Source organism: Callorhinus ursinus, unplaced genomic scaffold (assembly GCF_003265705.2).
Source record: "Callorhinus ursinus isolate GAN/ISIS: 27379988/994484 unplaced genomic scaffold, GSC_fseal_2.0 scaffold23, whole genome shotgun sequence".
Taxonomy (NCBI): Eukaryota; Metazoa; Chordata; class Mammalia; order Carnivora; family Otariidae; genus Callorhinus; species Callorhinus ursinus.
Window position 1 is genome coordinate 22178233 of NW_027397085.1, and position 8693 is coordinate 22186925.

The following is an 8693-nucleotide window of genomic DNA, read 5'->3' on the forward strand; positions in this document are numbered from 1 at the left end:
AAAAAAACGGCAGCATGGGACACCTGGGTGGCTCAGTCAGTTGAATGTCCAACTCTTGATTCCTGCTCAGGTGGTGATCTCAGGGCTGTGAGAACTGAGCCCTGACTCTGGCTCTGCGCTTAGCAGGAAGTCTACTTGAGATTCTCTCTCTCCCTCTCTCCTAACACCCCCAAATAAATAAATAAATCTCTAAAAAAAAAAAAAAGGCAGCATGGCCTCAGAGCTGAAGAAGCATGCCGAATATCCGCCATGCCATTAGGAATCTCCTGTCACCCCAACTGATGGGCCAGAGACAAAGCAGTGCACAGGCTTCAAGATCAGGCCAACTTGTACTGAGAAAGGGTTCCAGCACTCACCAACTCTTACCCTGCAATAGTCATCACCTCCCCAAACCTCCGCTTCGCGCAGTCGGGCCTCAGTATGGACGTTGGCCACCATTATTTCGATCCGACTTTCTCGGAGTGTATGTGCTCCCCAAAGTTACTCAGCGGGCAGTCAGCTCAATGAGTACCTCCTTCTGAGCAGGGCCTTCAGATCATATTGCAGGCCCCTCAGCCCAGTTTCCAGGACCTCAGCACAATGCCATGCTTATCATATGATCCCGGGGATGTTGAGCCGTATGTTGAACGCATAGTAAAGAGAGAGAAATAAAAGGGGAGAAATAAAGGGCATTGGGGTCGCGGCTGTTAGACATATGGGGTCCATCAAAGGGATGTCAGGCAGATGGTGAGCAGGGGAGCGGCTCAGGGCAGGAAAAACACCTGGGTAACGTGTACTAATTAGCTGACAGGTGGGTCAAGGACTGGAGGAGGTGGGAAGCAGTATGTTGTTTATTCCCCAGAATCAGAGGCTGCCCGAGGCCAGATTCCCTTAATACCCCTCCTCCTCCTGGCTGAGTCAGTAAGAACAGTTACAAAGAACCGATAGGAAGATTAACTCTGCCTTCAGACTCATCAGTTAAAAAGTAAGAACAAGAATGTGTTCTAATTCACCTTGAAGAAGCCCCGGGCCAGGTGCAGGGAGGCTTTGCTGACAGGTTTGATAACTGGGCCTTTCAAGAGAGCCTGGGAGCCACTCTGGCCTCAGTCAGCACTCCACTTCCTCCGGTCATATCTTCCCCGAAACTAAAATACACCTTGCAAAGACGGCTCGGTGCCCTCACAGTCGCTGTGGCTTCCTCAAGCCACGACGCACTCTCTCTTTTATGAGGTTGCGGGGCTGTAATTCTCATCCCCTGACATTTATGGAAGGCTTCATATTAGCAAAAGGCTTTACAGCCATTTTTATGAGGAATGCCTCCCTGAGACCTACCAGGTATAATCACCCGGACTGAGCCGAAGGAAAGAGAGCAAAGCACACGAGGGAATGGCGCTCACCTGCTGGCCCACAAGGGACGAGGGGCGGAGGCTTGCAAATGCCACTTCTCTTCAACCGCATGTCAGAGCTGACTTTTTTTGCCCTCGTAGCCTTGGCCGCTAGCTCTCTCTCACCCTCTTCCACCTGCGACCCATCCCCAGGTCCTGCAGGTGCAACTCCCAAAGGCACCTTGGGTCCATCCGTTTCTGTCCACCTCCACGGCATCGCTCTGGCCCAGCCTGACTCCCACACAGCCCCATCCGGCTCCGCATCCTTGTCTTGCCCCCAGCCCTACCTTCCATTATCCACACAGGAGACAAAGTATGTTTGCTCATTAGATATTCACTTATTTACTTAACGTATACACCTTTGTAAACTTTCTGATACTTCTGGAAACATCTTTATTGATATCCCATAGTAAATATGTTGCATCAAAAAGAATAATCTTTTAGGGGCACCTGAGTGGCTCAGTTGTTTAAGCGTCTCTTGATTTCAGCTCAGGTCTTGATCTCAGGGTCGTGGGCTTAAGCCCCATGTTGGGCTCCACGCTGGGCATGGAGCCTACTTTAAACAAAACAAAACTAAACAAAAGAATAATCTTTTAAAAACAAAAATAGCAACCTTCAATAGCTTCCTTTACTGAGTAAGATTGATTCAGAATAAAACCCAAGTTCCTTTGCAGACTGCAGGGTCCCATCATGACCTGGCCTTCCCTCCACTCTGTCACCTGCTCCGCACTGGGTTCAGGACCCATCAAGCTCTTTCCGGCATCCTGGGTTTACAGCCACTTCTTGATCTGCCTGGAAAGCCTTGGGTCCTGTTCTCAGCACTGCTGGCTTTGTCTCACCCTTCCATCTTCCGCTCACGTGTCACCTCCCGACCCGTCCAATCTTAAATTGTCCCCTCTTCCCCAATTACCCTGTTCATTAGTTTCAGAGCATTTTGAACATCCTTAAAATATTTCTTATTTCTTGACTAACAGTCTATCACCTTTGCTAGAATGTACATCCCATGAGAATAGGGACTTAGTGTGTATTTCTCATGACTGTATTTAATGCCGAGCCCAGCATCTGCACAGAGTATAAGCTCAGTAAATACGAGTTGAAAAAATTCAATGAAGGGATGAAGCACTCTGCTGAAAAGCCTCTCCTTCCCTGAACCCCCTGCTAGTCTTCATTACTATCAATAGAGGGCAGCAAAGACCCTGAGTTATCTACCGTCTAGCGTTTATGCTGGGAAAACTCCAGAGAGCGTATTTCCCTTTGCCAAATAGTAGACGTGGTTTTATCAGGAATTTCAGGAAAATGTCCAGCCTTACAAACTCTTTCTTCTCCTTGTTCCTGAAGCCTTCTCCGCTCTGTACCATTTATAGATTTTTTTTTTTTTTTTAAGATTTCGGGCTGACAACACTCCTCAGGAAAGGAAAGCAGATGCTATACTGACTAAGCCAAAAAGAAACCCAGTGGCCTGGAGCCTCTCCCTTTCTGCCTGACAAGTTAGTGTTAGCTGTTTGGGACTTAAGGATTTACAGCTCTCCCTTATGGTGTGTGGGGAGGAGCAGATACCAGCTAGGCAGCTGCTGTTTGTGTTTGGAGCACCTGTAAGAGCCAAGGGTGTGGGTTTATACTTCTGTCTTCTGCTTGTATGTTTCTGCTTATTCCAGCTCCTCTTTTTATTGAACAGTCCCCCCACCCAGGGCAAGAACCTCACGGCCTCCTGCCTCTGTGGGCTCCTGCACCAAGAGTGCCCGCTGAACCCAGGTAATCGGCCGCAGAATCAGCAGCCACACACATTCTAAGGAATGGTGTTTTCATTGACTCTCTGCCCCACAAATACTGCCTGAGCCCTATGACTTACCAAGCCTGGGTCTGTTCTTCGTGGGTACAGATACTCCACTTGATTAAAAGAATAGTTGCCAGAATCAAAAGGGTGGCAGAGGTTCTCAATCTCAGCAATACTGACATCTTGGACTAGATAGTTCTTTGTTGTGGGAGCATCCTAGGATGTTTCACAGCATCCCTGGCCTCTGCCCATGAGATGCAGGTAGCACCGACCCCCTAAGTTGTGATAACCAAAGATGTTTCCAGACATTGCTAAAAGTCCCCCTGGGGGCTGTCCACTTTCCACCCAAAGCTTGAAAACCACGATCTTAAAGATCATGATGGATAACTTTGGGGATATGTTTCCAGCCTGGGTCAATGACCCCTTTCTCTTAGCACTGTCTCTCCTCCCTGCCCCATGCCTGGCTGCTGGGACCTGAAGCCTATGGACTTGGTACATTGGTCATCTGACCCAACTTAGGCCTCTCAGCTTCTCTCCTGTGGGAATTTGAAACTAGGACCTAGGGACTGACTACCACCTGGGTTCTTTGGGGGTCAAGACTTGAACGCAAATTTAGAAGAGTGGAAGAACGTAGGCTACCATCGGGCCAGCAAGCAGAGATATCCTACTGCAGAGAGAATGAAATAACTCCAGAGAAACACAGAGGAAGAGGCAGGGAGAAGTCACCTAGTTCTAGCATTTTCCAAACAGGCCAAATTTCCTGCCTTTGGGTTGTTTAAGATAGGCCTGTACAATTATAACTAATTGCTCTTTCATGCTAGGGCAGTTTCTTATTTGTTTGTTCTGTAACTGGCAAATGAGTCCCAACTGGTATGTTCTCTGTGGCCTGGAACTGAAATCATAACCGGGAAACAGGGGATCTAGGCATTTGAGGGACAGTGTCTAGCCCTCAAGGCAGCCCCACCCTTCTTGGCACAGGTGCTATGTTCTCCTTTCCCTACCAGATGACTTCCTCACCCTCTCTGTAGAGTTTTCTCTTGTCCTAACCTTGGTCTGTACACAGCCTGGCATGCCATGGCCTAGACTCAGCTTCTTGTTGTCCATTCACCAAGAGCATGAATGCTAACACCAAACGCAGGCCAGGTTTCTTGGCTCAGATTCCTGGCCAAGTGAGTCTGACTGGCTCATATGGCAAACATGGTTGGCTGCCCATCCAACAACCATCCCTCCCAGTCAGTTTTGTTCAGGAGAACAACCCCAAATGGTGAACTAAATTGGTTTGGAAGGGCAAAGAGATGTAAGAGGAATCTTCAGGAAAGGTGGGGAGGTTTAGGGGAAAACATTTTATACTTGATCCCGGAGGGCAAAGCCTATGGAAGAGTCAGCCCCAGCACTTCCTGCCGGCTTTGGACATGTCATGTGAGGACGTGATACTTGAAGCTGTGGTAGCCATTTTGCAACCATGAGAAGTAAAGCCAAGAGAGCTAGAGAGGAACTGGCAGAGGGCTATAAAATTCTTGAGCTGACGAATTAACCAACCCTGGAGCCATTTACCTTTAGACTTCTTGTCACAGGAGATAATTAGATGTCCTTACAGTTTTAGCAACTTTGACTCAGGTATCCTGTTACTTGAAGCCCAAAGGATCCCAGCAGATACAGTACAGCTCATCTTTTCAGGCCAGGTCACTCAGGTCCTAGGTCACTAGCTGGCTACCCTACAGATTTATTGCCTTGGAGTCATGTACCTATACCTCCAGTCCATGTGTTTATCTCCCACCCAACCTCTTATTATGAAAACTTAAAAACCTACAGAGAAGTTGAGAAAATAATACAATGAACGCTTATATAGGATTCATTCATCAGTTGTTAACATTTAGCTACATATACTACATACATTGTACATATTCCCCTATATAAGGACTTTTTTTTTTTTTTTACTGAATCATTTCAAATTTAGAGACTATGAAGCTTCACCCCAAAGAACTTCAGGATATACCTCCTAAAAAACAAGGACTTTTTTTTTTTAAAGATTTTTATTTATTTGACACAGAGAGACACAGCGAGAGAGGGAACACAAGCAGGGGGAGTGGGAGAGGGAGAAGCAGGCTCCCCGCTGAGCAGGGAGCCCGATGCGGGGCTCGATCCGGATCATAACCTGAGCCGAAGGCAGACGCTTAACGACTGAGCCACCCAGGCGCCCTAACAAGGACATTCTTCTAAATAACCAGTAATATCCTTTGGAGCTTTTCTGGGTTTGTCTTTGTTTTTGTTTTTGTTCTTATCCAGGATTCATCAAGAATTAGATGCTGTTTTAAAGTCATCCTACAGTCCTTTATTCCAAAACAATTCTCCTGTTTTGTTTTGTTTTTTTTTGTCTTTCCTGTCATTGACTTTCAGGGCCAGTTTTTTATTTACTTATTCATTTTTTAAAAAGATTTATCTATTTATTTTAGAGAGAGAGAAAGAGAGAGTGCAGCAGGGAGGGACAGAGAGAGAGGGAGGGAGAGTCTTAAGTAGACTCCCCACTCAGTGTGGAGCCCAACGTGGGGCTCAATCTCACAACCCCAAGATCATGACCTGAGCTGAAACCAAGAGTCAGATGCTTATCCAACTGAGCACCCAAGTGCCCCAGGCCAGTGTTTTTATAGAATGTCCACAATTTGGGTTGTCTGGTTGTTTCTTCATTATATCCATTTAAAGATTTTCAGCAAAAACTCTGCAGAGGTGAGACTGGGTCCTTCTCAGTGCATCACAGCAAAAGGCACACGATGCCATTGTGTTCTTTCATTGGTCACGCTAAGTTTAATCAGTTGATTGAGGTGTTGTCTGGTAGAACTCTCCGTCGTAAAGGCATTTCTTTCTCCTTTGGATTAATAAGTAACCTGAGGGTTTGTACTTTGAGACTATGAGAATATCTCATGACCCCACAACTTTCAGCCACGGTTTTAATCAATAAGGCTTGCCTGAATCAACTATTATATTAGTGATTGCAAAAATCACAATTTTAAAAAATTCTAACATTTTTTTTCTACATTCATTACCTGGCACTCCACTGTTTAAGAAAGTTTTCTCTTCCCTCACACACACTTTTGCAATTTTATTTTTAAGATTTTATTTATTTATTTGAGAGAGAGAGAATGAGAGATAGAGAGCATGAGAGGGAAGAGGGTCAGAGGGAGAAGCAGACTCCCCGCCGAGCAGGGAGCCCGATGTGGGACTCAATCCCGGGACTCCAGGATCATGACCTGAGCTGAAGGCAGTCGCTTAACCAACTGAGCCACCCAGGCGCCCCCACTTTTGCAATTTTCTTGAGTATCATGATGAACTCAGAATATTCATTACCACTTTCTTTTTGATTTTCAGTTTGTCCCAAAGTTGTCCCCTTCAAAGCGGGAGCCCCTTTGAATTGGTTTCTGTATCCTTCTGACACATTCCTATCTGTTTTTGAGCACTTCTTTGCTCTTCTAGCAAAGGAAGTCCCAAGCTCATCTTGTACTTTCCTTGACCCAGACCTGGGATCAGACCTGGTTCTTTTCAGTGAGAAACAGTTGTTAGAAACCAAGAACTGAGTGATAAGAGTGCTCATGGCAAGTGGGGTGTCACTGGTTCTAGGCCCTTTCAGGGGACAGAGCCAGGAAGTGTATTTTATTTTATAGATTTATTTATTTGACAGAGAGAGAGAGAGAGAGTGCACAAGCAGGGGGAGCTACAGGGAGAGAGGGAGAAGCAGGCTCCCCGCTGAGCAAGGAGCCCAGTGTGGGGCTCTATCCCAGGACAAGGGGGATCATGACCTTAGCTGAAGGCAGACACTTAATGACTGAGCCACCCAGGTGTCCCGCCTCTGTCTGTCACCAACATTAGTATATTTGCTCATTTACTGCTCTCTACAATACACTGAATAGTATCAGAATTACTATGTCTATACCACAACAAACTTACTGACAAAGTACAAGATTATTTGCAGTTTTTATTTTATCCTGAGAATATAGCTCACTAAAGGTAATGGTGTGTCTAAAAGCCTCTAAACCTTGAAATAAGTTCATTTGTTTCTCTTCACATTAGGGTTTTCCTCTCCATGTTGATTTCTTTCTTTTGTTTTTCTTTCTTTGTGGTAGTGGGCTTTTTATTATTTTTATTTTTTAAATTTTATTATTTTTATTTTTTTCCAATTTTATTGAGATATGGTTGACATTGTGTTAGTTTCAGGTGAACAACATAATGATTTGATATATGTATATATTGCAAAATGATTACCACAATAAGTTTAGTTAACATCCATCATGAAAATATGGAACACCTCATGAAGTTACATATCATGTTTGGACAAGGACCATGCTATTCTTCTCTGTATCATTCCACTGTTAGTATATGTGCTGCTGAAGGAAGTGCTAATATGATTTTTTAATATGTAAAACAGTACCATAATTCAAAAGTCAAAATCATATGAAAAGGTAACTCAGAGAAGCTTTCTTCAATCCCCATACATAACAAATTTTATTAGTTTCTGGTTTATCCTTTCTTATTTGCAAAAATAAGCAAATACATACATATATGCATATACATACATATGTCCTTATTTTGCCTTCTTTTTTATTCAAATGGTAGTATATGGTATATACTTCTTTGCATGGTATTCTTTTCACTTCCTATTGTTCTGTATTACATATATGCAAGTCTTTCATAGCACTAATTTTTCTCTGTGTGGTCTATTTTATTTGCTTTCTCAAATATATTTGTACTTACTTTATTTTAATGATGAGTTTGTTGTTGTTGTTGATGTTGTTGTTAAATAGACTCCACATCCAGCCTGGAGCCCAACACAGGGCCTGAACTCACAAGCCCGAGATCAAGACCTGAGCTGAGATCAAGTGTTGGACGTTTTAACCAACTGAGCCACCCAGGTATGCCTTTAATGGTTAGTTCTGTATTAAAGCTAAAATAACCTTAGTTTCCCCCCCACACACACACACCATCTTATTTTTGTTATTATCTATTGGTTCCCCAACAATATTTAGTTAATAATTTCTTTCCTGCCATCCCAATTTACCAGCTTCTCACTTGAATAAATATCCTTTTACCCCATCAGTAACTATAAAACAATCAACAAGTATATTCTGTTTTTCAAGTGGGGTGTGCATGTACTTTTCTTATAACCATCATAGTTTTATGGGTAATTACATATTTATGCTCATCAATAGTCCTTTAGTCAATGTCTTTCCCTTTTGGTTGCCTAAAAAACCTTTCCTCATGAAAGGCACATGGGAGCTATGTTCTCCGATTCTCTCATGTTCATAACTTTTAACATGTTGTCTAGATATAAAATCTTTGCCTATGTTTCCCTTCTTTGAATATTTTCAACATGTTGCTCTATTTATTCTGGAATAAAGTCCAAAGACAATCACTTAAGTCATGATATATTGACTAAATGCCCAAATGACTTTTTTTTTTTTGTAAACTCCAGACATCTTTTAGAATATATCTTGACAATGATTATTCAGTACTGATTTCCTAGGTACTAGTGTCAAATCTCTATTTTTCAGGAAAGTTTTCTTAAA

General features: G+C 43.6%; 1 non-coding gene across 1 annotated transcript; it reads right to left on the reverse strand.

Moving 5' to 3' along the window:
• Nucleotides 1-7420: 7420 nt before the first annotated feature.
• Nucleotides 7421-7527, reverse strand: LOC112839509 (U6 spliceosomal RNA). The gene has a single exon (XR_003212222.1). It is a non-coding gene; the product is annotated as a U6 spliceosomal RNA (small nuclear RNA).
• Nucleotides 7528-8693: the final 1166 nt, after the last annotated feature.